Raw genomic sequence first — 23,252 nt, forward strand, 5'->3', positions numbered from 1 at the left:
ACTACCATGAAAGTGAAGCTGAGATACTGCATACTGTACCATTCAAATGGTACTCTACTGATACCAAAAAATCACGTCTGTGTCATAAAAACATATCACCAGAATGCCCAACTGAACTAGCAGGATGGATCTCTAGAGTCATGGAGTCTACTATATCTTAATCCTCTAGTAGGTAAGAAACAGCTGGAATTTGGATTAATCTGACCAGGCAATGTCTTTCCAATCTTCCAGTGTCCAATGATGCATTTGCCTTTCGTGTGTATGTAGAATATTTCATTTTTTGGCTGACAAGCAGAACTCAGTCAGGCAGTTAGACACATCACCCAATCAGGCACATTTGTATGTCACATTTGGCATCACCAGATCTATTCAACTGTTAGGATAATCAATTACTTATTACTCTACAAAATTTGAGTCACCTCCACTGCTCCCTTCATCAAAGGAACTCGATAGAATATTTTGAAGATGTGTCCTATTCAATAAACTTGCTATGTATGAAAACCCCAGGAGAGTTACTGTTCCTGATACTGGCACAAAACGAAGGGGGCAGATGTACCTGGCAAGAGTATCAGAAAGAGCAGGTGTACCTAAAAAAAAAAAATAAAAAAAAAAAAAGCCACTTTTTCTATCAAAATAAAAAATCTCTTAACTGACATGCCTGACTCTTAAAACTATCTGAATGAGCTAGTGATCATTTCATGGCTTAAAATGTAGGATCTTCAAAATATCTACGACTAACTCTATTTAAGTACAATGCAATTTTTTTTTCCAAAGCTTCAATAATATCCATGTATTTGTAGCTTTAGTATAGTATTACATACAGAAGTAACTACTGTAATCTAAATAGCTAATATTTTGATGTTTTGGTACTCATTTTAATTTAATTTATATTATCATTTCACACAATGGGAATAACTTAAATGTCCAAATCAAATTACCTCTTTGTGTTGGAATAGAAAGCTGGTTTAGCTATCCTACTTAAATGACAACTTCCAAAAGCACGGCACACAAAATATTAGTCATTTACATAGCATATTCCTTTGAGAAATCTCCTTTTGGACTGTTCATAATTCTTTTACTAATTTTTAAGCAAAACATATAAATCTGCAAAAATAAAGGAAGAATGTATTTTATTCTTTAAATATGGACTGTTTACTTTGTATTATGATATGCTCAACTTGGACTTCATAAATACCTTTACCATTGCTTTAAAACCTGTATTTCAGACACTAAACAAGGTTATGGAAAACCCTGTTCTAGTAAAAAAGGCCTGCAGACATCTTATATGACACATCCATCACTGCTTACAAAACAAATGAAGGAAAATAAGATCGGTTTCATGTCAGCACTTTATCAGTTAATCTGCAGAGTCATGTAGTTCAATTGCAGACGCTGATGACTTTCAAGCAATCTGGATGAGAGGCAAGGCCAGGTTTGCCTTTAGCTAATATAACAAGCTTTTTGAAGTTAATGGTCCTTGCTTAACTGTAAAATTTCTTATGCTCTAAAACATTAGTTTGGTGTGCAAACAATTGTCCCAACTTTTGCTGGGATGTGTACTTCAGCTTATTTCCAAATTTATTACCTAACACTTAACTTTCTAAAACTTGCCAATTATTTTAAAAAGCTACCATGCTCTTAGATCACATAATCCTTGATAATTAAAACAGGTCGCTATTTATTTATGAGATTCTTATAAGCATCTTTTGTTGAGAAAGAAAGGCCTGTGTGTACATAGAAGTGATTTGTTACAGAAACAGAAATTCCACAAAGACTTCAAGAACCTCTATATCTTCAATATAAAGTCACAAAACAGTCAGGAACATTGCAGAATATTTCTATCAAATCATTCTTCATAAATTAATAAACAACAAAAATATTAAAAGAGAAAGAACAATATCACAGAGTTCTGATTTTAAACTTGCATATCTAAGTATGCTACAAAATCTAATGGAAAACGGCAGAGTCTTTTTATTAAATTTCAGTAGCACACACAGTTCTGCAGGAAGAGTGAAATGATTTTGAAAATAAAGACACAGGCAAATATCAGGCAGCAACACTGGCTGAACAAACAAACTGTACAAAGACAGACGGCACCCCACTCAGGAACTGAACCGTCAGGCACTCATGCTATCCATTCTCCATTTCTAGGAAAAAGGAACTACAGTGCCAGAAATTATTGCAGAAGAACAAGATGACACAGAGTAATTCAAACATCCTATAAAAATGCTCTACCTTTTAAAAAACATCTGCACTCTTATTATTTCACTCAGATTTTACTTTTAGGACAGAAACACTGGACTATTTCAGTTTGCCTGTGCCCTCCTTCTTTCACAAAGAATCAACAGTAAGATTACTGTTACGTCATTATTTTCTGTGGTACATACTGTGCAATACTACAAAGCCTTTATTTTTTTAATATTAATGTTTCAGAACAGAAATAGATTTATTGTGGAAAAATAATAATTAACAAAAATCAAGAGTAACTCTTTAAATGCAAAAGAAAAATGTGAAATCTGTGAATTATAAAATATAGAAGATCAAACACATGAAATGTCATAGCTTAACAGGTTTTTGCATGAGTACTTATTTGTATGCTTACAAGTTCTGCTATTCAGAACAGCACACCGTGAAGTGGGAACAAACTGGAGAATAAGCTAGAGAAAAAAACCACCAGCAGACTGAAATGGGTAACAGTGTTCTAAGACAAATCAAAAGAATCCATAGCATAGTATGTATGTATGTATGTATGTATGTATGTATCTTCAGTGCAAAAAAGTCACAGAAGCCACAGACAAGGTAAAGAATGGCACACACAAATGTTCTGCCACAAAAAAATACATACAATTTCTTTGTTACTCTACAAACTAAAATGATAAGGGGTCCAATTTCAGTGCTTGGTTTGCCTATTTATACTCAATCTGAGATCAAAACACTATGTAATTTGAAAACCTTATTGTCTAAAACCATGTAGAAAACTATCAAATTTTGAATTACATTAATAATCTTAATTAAGAAAATAAACTGCAAGCAGGAATCTTTTGACACATGCATTCCAGCTACCAATGGTTGTTAAAAATTACAATATGTATAACAAGGCTGGTGCCAGGACAAATGAATTTACAATACAATTAAAATCAAATATTTTCAATTTGCCAAAAATATGCTTGAAACTGCATTACAGCGAACAGAACTTTATCCTGCACAATGCCATAGGTTTGCATTTCAACAATTTAAATACAAGTGGTATTTACGAACATGTGAAAAGTTTCACCAACTGTTTTTTTTTTTTTTTTGCTTTTTTAATATTTGTTGTGAGTTCATTTGCAATTTTATTCCCTCTATGGAATGATTTCATGACTGGCACAAGCAGTACCAAATACTTTCCTGCAGGGCTTTTTCCTTTATCTGGACATATTTTTGACATTGCTGGGTGAAACTCAATTGCAGGTATTGTGGTACTAAATAGATTGTGGCAGTGAGAAATTCTCTCTGGGTTAACACTAGCAGAAAGCTTCTTTTTTCCTTTAAAAGCTGTTTTTCTGAAAGGAACAATAACATCCTTCTGTGTTTTGAAAAAAAAATTGTCCATTTTCAAATAGGCATCAGAGCTGATAAAAGGACAAAAAAAAGAGAACCTGTAAACTTACCAATGGTTATAAATACTCCAGTTCCCACATGCTATCATGTTATCTATGACAAGGTATGGAAAAAATAAACAAGGCTTGAATATATATAACAGAAATTAGTTAGGGCTCAGTACAGCAACACCTGTTGATATACTATGAAACTCCACACTGATGGTTTGTGTGTTATGTGTATTCGAATACTGAGATTCTTTTGGGGATCACTGGGAGTTAACTGTAGTGAATGGCATTGCAAATTTCACTCGGAAAATGCTAAATTAAGTGGCAAGTAATTGAATGAGATGACCATGACTGTATCTATTCCGGCTTTTATACGTTGAGTTCCATTTACCACTGATCTATACTGAGACACTTAACAGTAATGAAATACATACAATATGGATAGCACCCTTTGTAACAGAAAATTGAGCAGTACTCCACTATCATCATTTGCATATAAAGTGAAGAAAGTTACTTGGGGAGCGGCGTCAAAAATATCTTAATGTATAAGATTTTAATAAATAATATTTTAAGATAATAAGATTTTATTTCATTAACACAAAATATATTAATAGCCTGAGTATAGATAACTGGCTACAATGTGATGTGCCAGCTTTTTAACTCTCTTTAAGAATCTAAGAAAGTCACTTAAAATCTCTATGATCCAACTGTATAAAATATAAGTAAACAATTTTAACAGAAGCCCTCCTAATTCAGGTTGTTCACAAGAGATGTACATTATTTACTTCATAGGATAGAAGTACAAAATAAACAAGAATAGTTGTGTTGAATATTATAAGTCTAAATATTTTCGATTGTAAAAGAAATTTGTCATTTTTTGCCCTCTGATAGAGGTCCAAAGTACACTAGATCCTTGTTTAAGGATCAAAAATTAAAAATAACATTATATTTGGAATCACTGACCTTGAAAGAAGTCTAAAATGATAATCCACACATTTATGTTTGAAAGTTGCCTTTTTTTTTTAGCATTTTGGGAGTGGCTCTTAGAGGGCTTAGGACCACAAGTAAAGAATCAAATATCAAAAAATATTACCATATTCATTATGAAATAGCATAAAACGACAATCCACATGCATATAATACCGATTCTCTAGTTTTTCAAAGTTCTGTGAAAAGGAGTAACTTTGACCTCTCATTTCCAACTACTGCTGATCCCCTGGGTTTGGTTGATGTTACATGCACGATTTCAGGTTTTTCTAATTATTCTGCTGAAGGCACCAATTGATTTTTCTATAAGGGAGTAATTTCCTGCACAAAATACAGAATAAAAATTGCCTAAAAATTACAATTTTTCTGTTCTAGAGAGACAAAAATAGGGAAGAGGGACTCCAAAAAAACAATGTATTGTATAACTAAACATCAGGGGGATGGGGGTTCTCATAATGATGAACGACACCAGTAAAAAAATACTGACATGATTTCAGTGTTCATAAGTAATTATTATGATCATAATATTATGATTTTGAAGTCTCTTTGCTTTAAGGTATGTGCGGATATCCAACAATACGTTATGCCTACAATATTGGCTCAAGTAATCTGGAAGCAAGTAAATTGTGTGTCTGAATTTTAAGTTTTAGGTTAATGAGAAACAGGTTTTTGATGTACACAAACATGTCATGATGTATACAAACATGTCATGTGGTTAAAATACATTTTCTGCAGCTGTAGAATATCAACGAAAAAAAGAAAGTAAATAAATTTTCAACAATCCTTTACTAAGTTGTATGAAGACTAGACGGATACAACATATTTTCTTAACAGCACTGTATTATCTAGTTATTAAAACCTGTGCTATCTGACACAAATGAATTTAAACATCTATTGAGCAAAATAATTTTGATAGTCCCACATTCTACTGTATGTGTGGCTTCATATGACAATTTAGAGAAAACTAATTTTTGGTTTCAAAGTTTTGCTATACTACATTTTTTAAATTACAAATAAATGAATGAGTTAAATAATGAATGATATTTACATCACACAGGAACATTCAAAGAGATAACACATAACAGTTTAAATTCCACTTTAAGACAATATGTACTTAATATTACATGTAGCTTACAACAAAAATCTTTTAAAATCATTAAAATAAATGTAGTTTAAGTGGAATTCACAGGATGAGCATATCCACAAAATAAAGGAAGTAAGGGATGTTGATAAGACTCTGATGACTGTAACAGCCTGCTGTTTAAAACCTCTCCAAGTCACGATGCTCAGCATGATCTCCACAAACTGTACATGGCCTTGCCTCACATGGAGAGGAAACCAGCACAGTGTTGAAATTCAACAGCTTTTACAACAAAATTGACTGACTACATCTAATTCATAAATTAATTGTGAATTGCACAATTAGGGATATACAAAGACAGGCCAACCTATTCACTCATTCACACAGGGTCAATTAAGTCTCTTTAATAAAAGTAACTGCAAATATTTGAAATCACTGAAGTAAATCTTAAACAATTTACAATTTACTTTCAAATTCATTTCACCAGTTCAAGATCATAGGATAATATAATATAATTTGACAGAATCTTATTTGGAAGTCCATTGTATAAGGTTTACAGTGTGTTTTTTTAATAAGCCAAAATAATAAATAATAAAAAATAAATGTCATCTGTACTCCTAGGATGCATGACTGACTGTACTCTGTCCTGTCTTGTCTTGTCTTGGGATTGGTTTCTAACATGTGTCCAAAGCTGCAAGAAAAGGTTCTGTCCCCCAACATCCCTGAACTGGATTAAAAAGGTTTTTAATGCATTATCTTTATATATAATACACTACTGTGGATGTCCATTTGTCTTTCCCAGATTTTAAATCAACAGTAGTGCGCAAACCGTTTGAACTACTGACCTGAAATTTTGTACACATATACTAAGTCACATCTACTATCAGCTTTCGGGCTGATGATTGACCTCCAAGGTTATTCCTCTTTTTATTTTTATTTTATTTTATTGTAGAATCAACACGGCAGCGGCCAGCAGGGTGGCTGTACGGCACATGCGTATGGGTGCCATTCTCATCCCTACTACCTTCACTGTCACTTCCCCTACCTCTTCACATCTTAAATCATTCTTGAGGCGGATTGCTGACTTAAGTGCCAGCTTAAGTGAAAAATTAAGAAAAATGTACTAAGTAATTGCAACACAAACGCTGACTTAATCAGTTTTAACATGACAAGATTATGACGAAAGAAGAGAAGAAGTGAGCCACTAAGGTGGAAAAACGAAGAGCTGCTCAGGAAGCAGCAAGCGCATCAACCTCTGAGCAAACGAATGCTAAACGTACAGAGAAAGAAAGAGTATGAAAACTATGAATGCTCAACGTTCAGCGCGCCGTTACTGGTATTATAATAAAACACATTTCTTGAACCTGCTTAATTCAGTTGTAGGCAAACAGGTACCCAGCTGCAATCCTACAAACATTAGGCATTAAGGCAAGATCCATCCCAGGAAACAGAGCCAAAGCACACATTGCTAGGACATAGGGGGTAGCACTTCTGACAAAAAAAATGAGTTCAAATTCTGGACCATTCTGTCTAGAATTTACATGACGTGCATGTGTTTTTTTTTGTTGGGTTTCCAATTTCCTCCCACATTCCATTGATATGCAGGTAAAGTTGGCTAAACAGCCTGATCTTAGTGAGGTCAGATGCGTCACTGAGTATGCTAAGCAATGAATTGATGCCCCATTTTAGCGATAGTTTATTCTTTGAGCCAAATTTAACCATGAAAATGCTAAGAGTTCCATGTTCTGGACTAAGTAGTTAACTAAAAAAATGGATTTATAAATAATAAAGTACAGTGATAAGCACTGGCAACTAAGTGAAGGGTGGTAGGCTCCAACACATCAAGACCATGAACTTAACAAAAGAATAAAATAATAATTTCATGGTAGTACAAGAATGGATAATGGATACAACTCAACTCTATGTTCAATATTGAATGGTCAGCTACCTTAACCAGTACATTTTTGGTCATGGGGGAGTAAAACTGGAGTGCCTGAAGAAAACCCAAAGCAGACATGGGCTGAATGTGCATAGTTCACATAGACAACAACTGGGAACAGAATCTGAATCCAACATGTTAGATCAAAGTAACCTGTACTCCAGCATGCCACCCTAATATGCAGTTTTCACATTTTCCCTATTGAGTTTGTGTATGTACATGTGAAAGTGATGCACTGCAATTCCACCCAGAATTGTTTTCAAACTCTAACAACAGCTAACAGCCTCCAGGTCATTCTGACCATGTAATGGAAAATGTAAGTTCTGAAAATGAATGGACAGATCTTAAACATAAGATATTAGTTCAAAACTTAAAACGATATCAATTTTTTTTGTAATAAAAAGAAACAAAAGAAAGCACTGATTTCATTAAAAAGGAAATACTGTAATTATATATAGTACATATATTTTTATTGTAGGTGGAACTATTTAATCTGTTACGACAGAAATAAGGAGATGTATTCCATAAGCTCCACATGAAAAAGGCAGAAATGAGAATACAGAAAAACAGCTTATCTTCCAAAGGTCAGGCAGAACTAGGATAACACAGTCAGTCATAGAAATAAAAAACACAAGTCTTAGCTATGCTTTTGGTGAAATGAAAAGTATTGAGAATGATGATTTGAGAGTTAATTTTCTAGAACATCTGTACCTGATGTTCTGGGTTCTTTTCTCTGATTTTAAAATGGGTTCCCTTTTGCAGCTGTAATAAAATAGTAACCATGCACAAGTCTTCTAAGTAGTGAGTTTTGTGACTTACTGTAAAAGGATTATTATAAGATTTTCATCTGAGAGAAAAAACAGACAAAATGAAAAATACAGATCACAAGCTGAAAAAAGACCTGTAAGTGATTTCACACATAGCAGAATTGACAATGGACAGGTACATTTGATTGTTAAGATACGTGTATTTGTGTCTGTCATAATGACATTTACTTGGTTGAGGATGGATAGATAGATAGATTAGATAGATTAGATACTTTATTAATCCCAAGGGGAAATTCACATACTCCAACAGCAGCATACTGATAAAAAATAATAGTAAATTAAAGAGTGATAAAAATGCAGGTAAAACAGACAATAACTTTGTATAATATTAACGTTTACCCCATCAGGTGGAAATGAAGATGGAGAATGGAGAAATTCAAATCATTATTCATTTATTAACTGAATTGCCTTATTCCAGGGCAAAGCCATGGAGAACTGAATCCTACCCTAACAGCACCAAGCACAACGTAGGAGCCAACTCTGGTAAGATTCCTGTCCATTACACACCACACTCACACAAGGGTAATTTAAAATGCACAGTTAACATGACATAATCTTATTTGGGATTGTACAGGAAATTTGAGAAGACACTAGGAGAATATGAAAACTGCACAGATCAGACTAAGAACTGAATGCAAATGCCTAGGGTTTAGATGAAGCAGAGCAAACATCTACGCCCAGTTTCTTAAAATTAAGCTTTAGTATGTCAGCTTAAAATTCTGAAACTACATCCTTTCTAAGCTAAAAATAAAACAAATAAGAAATATATATATATATATATATATATATATATATATATATATATATATATATATATATTTTTTTTAAACAAATTTAGCAGATTGGTGAAAATTTTGAAACACTAGCCTTCCCCTTTAAAACTTTCAAATGTGTCACAAAATCTTTTAAAGGATGAGATTTCTTCTGACTGCAAATGTAACATTTCTCTTTTTGCTTTCTGCTGCGATGGCAGAAGAAGCAAAATGTAAATGAAAATTAAAAATAAATGCCATAGCTTATTAAACTAACAGCTCTTGCTTTCTAATCCATTTAAACACTTTCTGAACATACTTATTCCAATCCATGTACACAGATGACCCATGACCTCTTCACTAGCCTCACCTTCTCTCCCACCTCTTCTTGTATGCTGTACCTAAAAACCCCATGTCAAGAACTCACAGTCATATCAGCCACATGAGGAGAGAATCAAATCAGTTTCAGCATATCCCCTTACTTTACAATTCAAAAGAACCTCAACACAAAAGCAATTAGACCTGTGTCACACCAAGTCTTTTCACACTTACATATACTGTACATACAGTATATATAAAACACACACATATGCAGCATGTAATAAATTATAGTGGTAAATAATCTTTGGATCAGGTTTACTACAGAGAGAGAGAGAGAAAGGTTAGGAGCACACACTGATACACCTGTACCCACCACATGACAAATCAACTCAGGATCCCCAGATTAGGACCTAAGTGCAGCCATGCAATGGGTGACACCTCAGCACCACACTAATTCAGATGGAATGGAACAATGTGAGGTTTTTTTATGGTGGCTGGAGTGCCAATTCTGCCACCAACCCCCAGGTTTTTCCCTAAAGGGTAGAGGGCCTACTTTCAAGGCTGGATGTAGATCAACTCAAGACGAAGCAATTGTAGGTTCCAAGGACCTTGCTCAGGGGCCCAATGGAGTAGAGTCACTTCGGGCGTTTACGGGATTTGAACTAGCAACCTTCTGATTACCAGTGCACATCCCTACCTCAGAGCCACCACTCTGCCCTACAATACACACTACAGAAAGGCACTAAATCAAGTCACATTGCTATCTTAAGTTTTTTTTTTTTGGTTAGTGAAAACTTTCTGCCCATACCACCAATCATGTGATTTCCCAGAGAAAAACTTGAGCTGTTATTATGTCCATTGACCTAACTGAGTTTACCTTACAAAAATTTTAAATAGATCCCTTTTGCACTATATATTTCTGAAAACTCATGTATGTGTGTGTGTGTGTATCAGAAGACATCTATGTGCAATTACATTATTAAAAGCTTTAACAGTGCCTTGCACTACAACCTTTACAACGAAAGATGCTATATAACAGAAAGAGATGGCTTCACTATCACACAAGGTTAAAGTTTCCTATTTCAGGGTCACAAGTGTAAGAGACATATCCATTTCATTTTCATACTGCAATTACTGGTCAAAGTGTACCTAAATGAGTGGTGTTTAGTGAAATGCCAGCAGCAAAGTATGAAAAACCTAAGTAAAATGGACCATTGCTCATAGGTATGTTGATAAACGCTAACAAAAATGAAATTCTATGAAAAACTTCAAACAAATGTGGAGTGTGTCAAAGGATTCCCACACTCCTACTCACTATTCTCGCCATGCAGTTTTGAGATAAACAAAATCTGACTTCTACATGATTACACTGATGCTTTAAACTAGAAAGTGTTGGTGGAATGAGAAATTTGGAAATCAGTTTTTAACAAAACAAAAATAAATTTCTAGGCAGTTATAAGAAAGTTGTTTAATGAAAAGAAAGAGATCTAATGTTTCAAAAATAATAACTCAGAAGGGTACAGAGGCCTAAAACAAACCTACAGACCTCTCTGAACCTGCTTAAGCATGGGTTCAAACCCTGCCTATCATGTAGAGTCTGCTTCTTTTGCATATATCAATATTGCTTTAAAAAAACTCCTGCTCTCTATCTCCATATTCTCACAATCTATCTGGCTTCTCTCCCTCTTAGCACTTGAGCCCTTATATAAAGTAGCTCTACCATCTCCAAGGTTTCTAGTGTGGGGCCAGCAGGGAAATTTAAGGCTCACCCAGGAACTACTTCTGGGGAACCACACAAATCATTCCAGAGTCAGAAATGGTCTGGCAAAATCCAAAGGACGTCTTCCTATAACTTTTCCTTTAAATATGTGCCCTAATTGTCCCTTAAAGGGCAAGGCCACCATAATACAGTCTATTATCTACAATAAGCAGGAAACCATGTATAGGTTTAACAAGATAAATTAACAGGTCTTCCTTTTGCTATCTGTTACTGGGAAAGACCCTCGCTTTATATCCTATTATTGCCCCACTGACTTCCATCTGTGTCTGTTTCTCTATCCATTACATTAGGTCATAAAACCACCATTGGTGGTGGTCTAATAACAATAATGATGCTGTTGTTGCCAGTGGAGAAACCTCTAAGGCACCTCACGGTCTGCCTACACTGCATTAAATTACCATCAGTTATGGAATTAACAAGAAATTCACCACAATAAATATGTGTGTAAATCCATTCACCCACCTATCAATTAACTAATCCAGCCTTTTCCAATTTTAGGGTTGCATAGAATGTAACACAACTTCCAAACATTTTTTTACTATCATTAAACATCACTGAATCAGTCTTTATAAACAAACATATAACCTCTGTATTATTTTATATTATGCTAGAATATGCAACCATACAGAGAACTGTGCACATTATTATCACTTAAAACAAATGTGGGCTACACTGCTGGAGTGGTCAGAATAGATGATTTGTTAGAATTGAGAGCCTCACTTTGTGGGTGGGTTTTACTATTGATTGTTTTTACATATTAAAGTTAATTTGTATATAGCAGTTGTTCAAGGGCTACATATCAGTACAGTAATAACCCCTGCTACCTCACAGCTCCAGAGTCCGGGAGACAAATTCCAGCCATTGGGAGTTTACAAATTCTCCAAATGACCATACAGTTCTTTTTTAGATTCCATGATCTTCCTCCCAAAGAAGTGTGTACTAGGTTACTTGGTGGTTTGGAATTAACAACTCATGAGTATGTGTGAGCATGTGTGCAAGTACCCTGCAAGAGACTGGCACTCCTTCCAACGGTGGTTCCTACTTTGCTGCTGATGTTTTGGGATCGGATCCACCATATTAAATTTGAAATTCACAGAACTCACTATAATTCACTACAGTTGCAATAAGCATACTCGGTGCAATCATCACAACTAATATTTTTAGTCCTGAAAGATACAGAAGTAATGATTTTATTTCAGGGTGAGAAAGGCAGACAGATTTATCTACTATAGATATTAGTATTTTTCACCAAATGCATCAATCAGAAATTTCAATTACAAAGAACAGCGGTTTACCTTTTTAGAAGTCAGTTATTTTACAAAGCGCACATGAAAGCAGTGGGCAAACTGTTTTAATCTTTTCCTTCATGGCCACTGTCAGAAGCTATCCCTTTAAGAAACAACCCTGGAAGAGATGACACATAGAGTTGTGCCATAGTGTATCATCCAACATAAAACAGCATTTCTACAGTTAACAATATCTTACAGGATTATACACAGAAGAAAATGTAAATGGTGCAAAACAACAATTGTTGTGTTATACATAGTGATGGTTGTTAACTTTTTATAAAAAAATCAAAAGTAATTAGTATAGTTTGGCAAAAAATGCCTTCTGGGATGTCACTTGTCTGAGTTGAAAGAGATCCAGTGCTGAAATGCAAATTAAAGCTTAATAGTGAATAATGGCAGCAGAGGCAATTCTGCACTACAAAACATAGGAGCAACATACAGAACATTTCATATGGTTCTTTTTTTATTATTTTTAATTATTAACTTCACTGAGATAACTGCATAATAATTACAGAAAAAAACTGACGACATAAGGAAACTATACCGTTAATTAACACTTTTTAAAGTGCTTCTATATTAATGCTAAAGCAACAGTTAAAAGGGAAACCTGAACCACTGAGTTACTCTATTATCCATCCATCCATCCATTTTAAAACCTGAATAATCCTATCCTCACACAAGATACATGCCAACCACAGACATAGCCCTCTCACAATGGGACAAAAAAAAAAAATTTCCTATCAGGTGTGGCATCACAACTTAATTAGCTCAATTCTGCCATACACGTCTGCAGTATGAACTCAAAAACAATGACCAACACTTAAAAGAATTATTTTATGTAAACTAAAAAATAAGCACGAGGGAGTGAAATATAGTTCATATGTTTTCAGGTATCTAATAGCCACAGTACATCTCAATGTATGAGGCAGCAGAGCCAATAAACGGCCTTTCAGCCCTATTTACTGTGTATTCAGGGTTAAGCTATCTTTAGTGGCAAGCATGTCTCTTTTTCTCAAAATCAAAATACACATACTGCCTGGAAAATTATAGATTAAAAACTGGCTCAACGTGAGTGAAAGCAGGGCCTTCTAAACATTTGTGGAACTGTTCTTTCATCCGACAACCTCATAATTTGTTTTAATTCTTTGTTAACTGATTGATTGACTGTATTCTTTGTCATATGAGTCTGTATCCATGATTTTTATGTTTATGCTATTGTGTGCATCTAAATCACCCCTTATCTGATCCAGTATAAAATCTAAGACCTGGTTCTACTGACAGAACCAAAGCAGAAATAACTTATGGACTGAGCACACTCGTTTAGACACAGACTGCTTTACACTGGGTCAATTTACACTCGCTAATTAAAATGTGTATCTTTTCGATGTGGGAGGAAATCCCAACTGTATGACTTAATCTTTTTACTGGCAGACTAGACATCATGTAATATAGAGGCAGAGAGTTAAGTGGGAACTTGGAACTGTAGTCATAAAAGAACATATTTTAATGCATGAAACAACAAAAGCTGCACACTAAGCTTGAATAGGCCTAGTGGACAGTAGAAGGCTTTCACAGAAAAATAACTAAATTGTGTAACTATTTAACCCAAGTACCCTTGACAAAAAAATAAAATTAAAAAGGGGAAACAACATCTGACCATGGGATACACAAAAAGTAAACGCTGAAAGGGGAGGTTAAATATAAGAAGTATAACAAAACTGAATTGAAGAGAAGCTGCAAGAAAGGTGTGGTATACATTTATAATAAACCCATTAATTTCAAAAATGGATTAATCAAATTAATTCGGGGTTGTTGGAGACGTGGAGCTGCAAGTTTGGTCACACCACTGTAGTTACCAAAGAAGAGAATAGAAAAGCCCAATATATAAAGGATCATAAAAACACAGATAAAATGTATAGGTTGCCATCTTCAACAGTTTGTTCAAATTCCTAACACAGAAAGAAAAGTGATGACACTTTAGGGATTGCCTCTCTCACAAACTTGTATGCACAAAGACTTCAACAAACGCTTTGTTTTACATTAGCATGAACAAATTAGTCTCTTACGGTTAAGTTACATTGCACTATTGGTAGCCTTAAAAGTCTCTATTGTAACGCGTTGCCAAATTTAATATCGAAACTGGGAAATGCCTTTCCCAGTTGTATTATGAGAAAGTCAGGAACAAATCAATTTGGGTCCATAAACTGCCGCCAATCTGTCTGACACACCCGGCACTGGATTATGGGATCAGACACGAGAATTTACTGCGAACTTGGCGTACAGAATGTGAAAACTTGTTACTACAGTAGTACAATGGAGCTGTAAGGCCACCTGAAAACCAAACTGTGGTCGTCACATATATGTATGTCTTCATGCGCAGCCTGAAAAAAGGAAGAAAAAAATGATGGGGTGATTTTAAAAGGGCAGGATGATAATGGCTTTCACTGTCCCCACACAATCACATCAGCTATTTCCCATTCCTTCCCAGCGCCTATCGGGGCTCCAAAAGGTTTTGGCTTTGGCGTTTCGCGCTCCCGTCCAACTCCTGAACTTTACATTGTCCTCCCATAAGGACCGTCATGATTTTTGGCTACTGCCTCCAGAAAATGTCTTTCGAAACCTCTTTAACAGCAGCCCTCATGACTATGAGCCAAACTTGTGCAGCTGCGGTAGGATGCCGCTGTCAACTGCATGTCACGCACAAAAAAGTCCAACCCTCCACTGCTGCCACCCGATATACTGGAGCGAATACAGATCTATACAGAGCGAATATATAAAACTGCACTTCAATTCCGTCCCAATTGGCTAATCACAAAAGCCCATTTTCTACAGGATATTCGCCTCCCATCTGCTTGCGTCATCAGCTGTGGGAAGCAGACGGCAAAGCTGTTATTAAAAATGAAAGAGGGCAACTCGGGAGATTTCGGATTTTGTTTCTCTTTCAGGAATGCAACACACACACAACCACAGAAGCACGCGCAGGCGACAGAATATGCGTCGCTCAGCTGGGACTTGGAAAACAGCTGATTTGTGGACATGCGGCTGGCCACCCCAGGGGTTTCCATTCTGGTGTTGTGTTGCTTTTTTGTGACGTTGTGAATTTTTTTTTTTGGTTAATCGAGGCGGCACGGTCAACCTCCCAGGTGCTCTTCTGCACTTTGAATACAAAGAGAGGGCCTCGTGTTTAATCTGGATTCTATTGATACACATTTATTTGTTGATTGAGTGGGTGCAGCTGAAGGTCACCCTCTGCAGTTTTATTACTTATTTAATTTTCCAGGCACTATCTCTGGTTATAACTGACCAGCTATTTTCACAGAGCTTTTGCAATAAAAAAATATACCTTCAGATAACAAAAGAGATTATTGCCTTTGCATATAAAAACACACATACATAGGAGAAAAAAAGGGAAAACTTTGTAATCTTGGTACGACATACATAATATTGAACTTCTGTTATTAATCAAAACATCTGCAGTGTGAATTTGTTTCTGCCTTATGAGTTCAATCAATTACACAATAAGTAGTTGCAAGCATTTCCTACTTGAGTATTAGTCTTTTATGTTTCACTTAACACTTGTATTTCTGTGCAAATGTTGCAAGATGGCACAACAGTTAGCCTACTTAACAGATTTGCTTATTCCGAAATTCAAATCCTAGTTGCTCACCATGTGTACTTAACACATTTTTCTTGTGTCTGCATGCGTTTCCCTTATACATCCCAACATTGTGCAGGTTAGGTTAATTTAGATCCTAAACTTTCCCTGCATGAGTTTGACTGTGTCAGAATGGACCATGATAAATGGGCTGATGCCCCTACCTTTCACCTAATGCAGCCATAAATTCTTAATTAGAGAAAACAGTTTTGATAATAGTTTCTTATTTCCATGTTTCCTGCAGTAGTTATTTTATAACAAATTTCATTAAAACATACATTAAATATAATGCATTTAGTAGGAACAGAGTATTATGACAATGGAAAAAGCAGCATCCTTTCAACATAAACTCCAATCCAAAGTGTTCTGCACATATTAGCATAAATAAAGTTTACCAATAGGCACACAAAGGTAGTCCAAGGTTTAGACTGACACACAGGCTACGCTCAATTTCATCTGCCTTATGCAAAATACTAACATGTATTCTTCCAGTGTACTCATTGTGTCTGCCAATACTGCATTTCTTGTAACTTTCATTTTATATTACTGTACAGTTGTTTTATTTCTGATATAGTACTGCAGTCTTATTAGCCCAATAAATTGCCTTTTCACCACTGCTAATGGTGCAATGTATTAAAGATTAGTTGAAAACTTTAATCTGTTTTCAGAGTTGTGTATTTAAATGCTTGAATATGAATTATAGTAAATCATCTGTATGGCTCAGTTTTTAAAGTGGCTGCCTCAATATCTGAGAAGACTTTGCACAGTCTTCCTATGTCATTGTGGATTTTTCCTTCAGTTATTGTGGTTTTCCTCACACATCCCAAAGATGCCCATAGAGTTAACTGGGCAAGTCTAAATTTGGTCCCATATAAGAGTGCTCATGTATTCTGTGATGGACTTGTTTCTCATCTAAGCTTGATTTCCAATTTGTACCCAGGGCTGCTGGAATGTGCTTCATCTCCTCATTCACAATCACAAAACTGGATTATGTAAGATTGATGAACAGAGGAAATGACCATTATTAATGTTTTCTGGAGCTGCACAGAACTCTGTTTAAGCTTTCATCTTGCAAGTCAGTGTGATGTACTGTAGTATACATCAATGGTCTCATACTAGGCAAGTTACTTAACCCACCTGTCCACCAACTGTAAAAATATAAATAAGATAATTTAAATTTGTTTAGATAATGCTGTAAGTTACCTTATGTACAGTAAAAGCATTTGCCAACTAAACTATATAATTAATAAAACCTGCTTACCAAGGGTACATGGACACAGATGGAAGGTGGGGAAGAGTAAATTACACGAATACTTAAATCCTTCAGATTGTCAAACAAAGGAATACAATTTATCTTATTTAGGATCGGTGATGTTAGCATTCAGTGGCCACTTCTGAAGCCTTCTAATAAAATTATAATTTTGAAAGCACTACACTTTGAGGATTTATCATTGTTATATTTCTGAAGGGGTGTGAATTTTGTTTTGCTCAGACAACATGAAGGCTTCTCACCTTTCATACTGCCTGAAATTGATAGCCTGATCTGACAAGTGAATGTATTAACTTGCCTTGCATTTAAGATCTGAACATTAAAACTTAAAAATATTTGCACATATTCTCATTCAGTTTTACACTTTGACAGGCGTGGCCAGCCAGCTTTTTTATTCACTTTAAATTTATTTTAAACATGTCTAAAAGGTGGAACACAAGGTGGGCGACAATAGTTTGGGTAGTAATGGTAGCATATCTAGCCAGCAATTGTGTGGCACTGGCAACAGAAATGTGTTTCTTTGCAGTCAGTAGGGATTTATTATTAATGTTATTTTTCTTAATTGTTATATTACGTTGTGCAGCACTACAGTAGGCCTCACTGCCAGGAAAAAGTAAATTACTTTAAAAAAATTAAAAAAAAAAAATGTCAAAAAATGCTAAAAAACATCCTGCCATGTACCTTTTAGGCATAAACTCGTGCTTTGGCCTAAACTTATCTCAGGGATGTTTTAGAAAATTAATATATAATCAAAAATGAAAGACACGATCAATATATTTAAATTACAAGTAAATGCATCTTGTGAATAGAAAAGAAGGTAACAAATGACACTTTCATTAATTTGATTTTTTTTTTCAAGCATTGTGCAGATGTGGACACAAGACAAAATTATGTTTGTTGCAGAGATATTATAAAGCAAACATGTAAAATATTAAATCATACATTGCTGTTATTTCCCCTCAAACATTCTGCTTTTCCCAAATGCATGGAGTGCAGGAAGATTCATTGTGATTGATACAGTGTGTCTTTTATCATTTCTACAAAGGTTGTAATCGCCACTAAACTGCCAGGGAGAAATTAAACTTTTAAAAAAAAAATGACTGCAGGCTACCAATTTTTTTATGTTTGATTATTTAATAGGTTTACTCAGAATTAACAAGCATGATCCTTTTCAAAATGCTTCCTCGGACATAACACACTGATTTTCTAAAACCATGTAAAATCATTTGTGGTCAAAAGGGAGCCAAAGCCACCCTGGCTGCAATAAGCACAAGGCACAAAACCAAACCTAAATACATTAAGGGAGTGACGCACAATTGGAAAACTGAGGGATGCCAGTCAGCCAAACAGCATACGTTTATACTGAAATGGCAATGTCACAAAACCATGTATGACACACACATTCCACACAGAAGGAACACCACACCACATCTACATGAGACTGAAAATCTGCCTACTGGACCTTCATTTCTCTTTAGCCAAAGCGAAAAACAAAAAGAACTCATGTAAAACGTCCTGCGATGGACTGTTGCCCCATGCAGGGTTAGTAGCTGGTTTGTGTCTGAGGTGTGTGAAAATTACTTTGGACGTCTGTGATACTAAAATTGGGTTCATTAAGTTGGTGCATACATGACCTGTAAGATGTAACTGATGGAAATTTTATAAAACAGAAATCATAGTATTTCTGTATACAAAACAAGCTTTCTTTCACTTATGCAATGATGCTTTGATTCACACAATTCTTTCCACATTTAAAATTTACAATTATTACACTGTAAATTAAATAAGTGGAAAATTTACAGAAAATACTGGATAATTTTCAAAAATTGTTACCTCACATTTATTTATATGATTTTTAGAAACATGACTTTGAAAAGACTACTGACTTCTATTTTCTCATTATATACAGTATATTATTCCCTATTCCTAACTTGTTTAATGGTAAATATCTATTAATTTTTTAAACCTTCCACAAGATTGGAGCCCATATCCTTGGAAGGAACATTTGCTTTATATGAGAGAAATTTCAACTAACACGCATGTCATTGTGCGAGAGGAAATCCAGGATAATAGTAGGAATCCAAATGAACACAAGACGAACACACAAACCCAAAGTGATAGTGGTGGTGTCAAGATGCAAATCTAGTGCCCTTGAGCAGTAAAGCAGAATCAGAAACCACTGCATTACTATTCTGACCTATGACAGTAAACATGGTGGGCAGAAACTGACAAAACCAGGCAATACAAATATAAAAATGAAACAAACTACCTCCCAAAAAGCAAATCAATTACCCAATTTGAAAATCTGTAGTCCTACCATAGTTATGAGGTTTGAACAATCCTATATAATAGTTTTCTTACAAAACGGTATTCTTGAATTTATTTCATTTGACTGTAGGATTTTACATGGGGTTAAACCATAACTACTGGTGAAAGAGAAACATAAAATTAAACAACAAAGTGCCACACTGGCCTAAAATACAAGTAGCCCCATCTCCTGGAAATATGCTACATATGACTGATAATGACAAAGTAGAGAAATGCATAGCAAGAAACAACGCTATAATTTAAGAGATCTCCAACTTAAAATATTTGGATGGATGATCTTAAATAGATTAAGGACAAATATAAGGAAAATGTGAAAGAAATGTATTAATTCATTTAACAATGCATTTCCTTGTAAAATATTACACAAGCGATGTTCTTTTTGTTTTAATTGTGAAAAAGTACACCTTTGATTACTGGAAATCATTCATACTAAATAAAGAATTCTGTTTGTTACTGTAAGGTTTATGCAAAAGATCATTTTATAAACTTCCTATATCTGATTATTAGTAGATACTTTAACTGAAAACTTCCAAATTTGAATTTTAATGTGCAACAAAATATCATTACTGTAAAACTGTGAGCTTTTAGAAATGTATTAAAACAAACTATGCCTTCTTTATTAAAATTGATACGTATTTTAAGCAGTGATGCTGCGTTCAGGGATGGCTTCTCTATTGCAAGCAGTGATGCTGGAATTGGCACTGGTCACTCATAATTCTGAACTGGATAAGTAAATGTGAGAAAATGATTAGCTGGATGACTTACCTTCCAGTTATTGGATTTAAGTGGGTTTGAATAAGAATGCTGGATGAGACTCCATTAAGTTTTAACATTTACAGTGTGGGTGATGTTTTTAACTACCTATAGGGTAGATTGTTTTATGGACTAAAGAGTTAATATATGTTACACAGATAATACTTTAAAATTAACAGCCTTTCAGAAAAATACAGTTCAAACTGATAATTTCAACAAACAATATAACCCGCACTTTTAAGGAGTAACAAGGAGCTCATCCTCCTTTGATGGACAGAAATAGTAAGTAAATAAGAGACAGCATCAGCAAGAATTCTGTAAGCAATAAACTAGGTACATATAAATTGGTTTAACATTTGCTTGGGAATAAGAGGTAAAACAAAAATGTACAATAATTAATACAATAATTTTACGTATGTGTTTAACATATGTTCACAAAGTGCTGGAGCCACAACTAGCACCACTGGAGAAAAGACAGAAGCCAATCATGGAGCGGTCTCCAGTCCACCATGGGGCAGATTTTTACACTTACTTACACACACACAATTACACATCCATGATCACTTATATTGGGCCAGTGTAGTCTTACCGATCCATTTAAAACCAGGCATTTAGCATTTAAGTAAATACTTAAGTTAAGCTGACAGTTCTCTTCGCCTCAAAATATCAATATACAGGTGAAGCCAGATACCAAAGACTGAAGAAGATATTTAAAATGTCATCAACCAGCTATCCATTCCTAACCTATACCCATTTGAGAATATGACAGTCACAAACTTTGAGCATGGAGCAATTCAGTCCTAGCCCAATACATGAAAGCCAATATCAAACTAACATTAATGGAAACAAAGAAATGAAATTACCAAAAAGCAGGAATCACTGTTAAACTTTCATTTATAGAAACTAAATCGTCCACACTGTCAAGAAGAACTATGCAGTCTAACTTGTAGGTTTTTTACCTGGAAAACAAAATCGCAAAACGCTGCTTTGATATGTCCCTGAACTAAACAACATAGTGGTTTTCTGTAAGCCCTCCAAGTTTTGTTGTTTCAAACTTGAACTCAGTTGAGGAGCCCACACACCAGCTGCAACATTATATTGCGATCAACTCACTCATCTCGCCGAATGTTGCTTAAATTGACGAGGAACACGTCGTATTCCTGTTTGCTGTCCGGGTTAACTATGCAACATAAAAGACTGACCTTTCAGCTGTCATAAATGTAAATAAAACGGCAAGCACAAAATAGATTACATAAATAACATTCACCAGGCATCTCGTACACCTTCTGCTTAAATACATGCATTTTATATGTTCCTGAACAGTTCTGTTTGAAAAGTATTAAAATCGTGTACCCAAAAAGATTTTTTTCAAAAATTGGAAAACATGAAATAAACGTAAAAAAAGTTCCATTTTACTTGTCTCCCTTAATAATTAACTTCTAAACCTGATTTCATAAGAGATTATTACTAGACTGTATATACATTATGGAGTTATGTGTATTAATGTTCGAAATTGAATCGTTTATGCAGAACTATTGTTTACGTGATAAATATTTTACTTTTCACATTTTTCAGGGAGGATTATATATATTTGTACAATAAACCAAGATTAGTTTCTGCAGCAATCCGTTTTATCATCCGTGTCCTACTTTGACTACTCATAATTACAAGTTGTTCTGACTATTTAAAGTACAAAAAGAGAATCTGATCCATACACTAAATAAGAAGGCGGCTTGCTATAGTCCGGACCCTGTACGTTATTAGGCGGGTTCAAGAATTGATTGATGCGTGGATACGTATGATGGCGCTTTTCTACGCATTTACCGCAAATGAAAGGAAGAAAGTCTTCATTTACGCACAAAATTAAACATGGTATATTATGCATTTAATAAAAACTGATGATGCTGCACATACTTGGGGTATTACAGGTAGTACGTAGGCAAATACGTTCACACTTGTGTACACGGTTTCTTTCCAGGAAGTTCTTGCAACCCTTCAGTAAAATCCACTTCTGTACAAATTGTTTTTCACTGATCATCATTCGCACAACTATGAAGTTAGAGACCCACCCCTAAAAAATATAATTTTTGCAATGAAACTTTATCTCCCTTTTCTTATGTACAATTTTGGCTTTGACCTGATGATTGGACTGTACTACCAAACAACTGCTGAAATGCACAAGTAATGTTACTAAAAAAGACGACATACAAAATAAAAATGAATTTTAACGCTACTACTTCTCAGCTTAAATATTCCCCTTAGTTCTATTGTCCCTGCCTCTAACAAGAATCATTTATGTGAAGGAGTAACCCTTTAAATAAAAGCCTGAATATGGCAAAATTCGAAATGTTTACATTTCGCACTTCATAAATTTAAGATTTTCTGTTATCGTTGTAAGCAATCGTTTGAAATTAAAGATGAAATGTTAAATTTAAAGGAAAATTGAATTGAAGTAAAGAAAGCACAAAAACCAATGTATTTAGCTGCATCCTAAATGGCTCAGCGACACCTATACTACTTCCTCTTTTTACAGGTTGGCGACTAATGAACGGACGACTGCTGATACCACTTTTTCACTCTTCTGTCGTACAGAACACGGTCTAGTGAATTCCCATTGATGATCGGGTGCAATCAGTGAATGAATCGGTGTTCACAGTGTTTTCACTAGTAGTGAAAGCCTTGT

The 23,252-nt window shown here is 34.9% G+C and overlaps 1 protein-coding gene across 5 annotated transcripts in view; it reads right to left on the minus strand.

Annotated features, from left to right (window-relative positions):
- Positions 1–23,252, minus strand: part of LOC120535554 (c-Maf inducing protein) — a 181,646-nt gene that overhangs the window by 156,893 nt on the left and 1,501 nt on the right. The window lies entirely within an intron of this gene.

Source organism: Polypterus senegalus, chromosome 9, assembly GCF_016835505.1.
Source record: "Polypterus senegalus isolate Bchr_013 chromosome 9, ASM1683550v1, whole genome shotgun sequence".
NCBI classification, from domain to species: Eukaryota; Metazoa; Chordata; class Cladistia; order Polypteriformes; family Polypteridae; genus Polypterus; species Polypterus senegalus.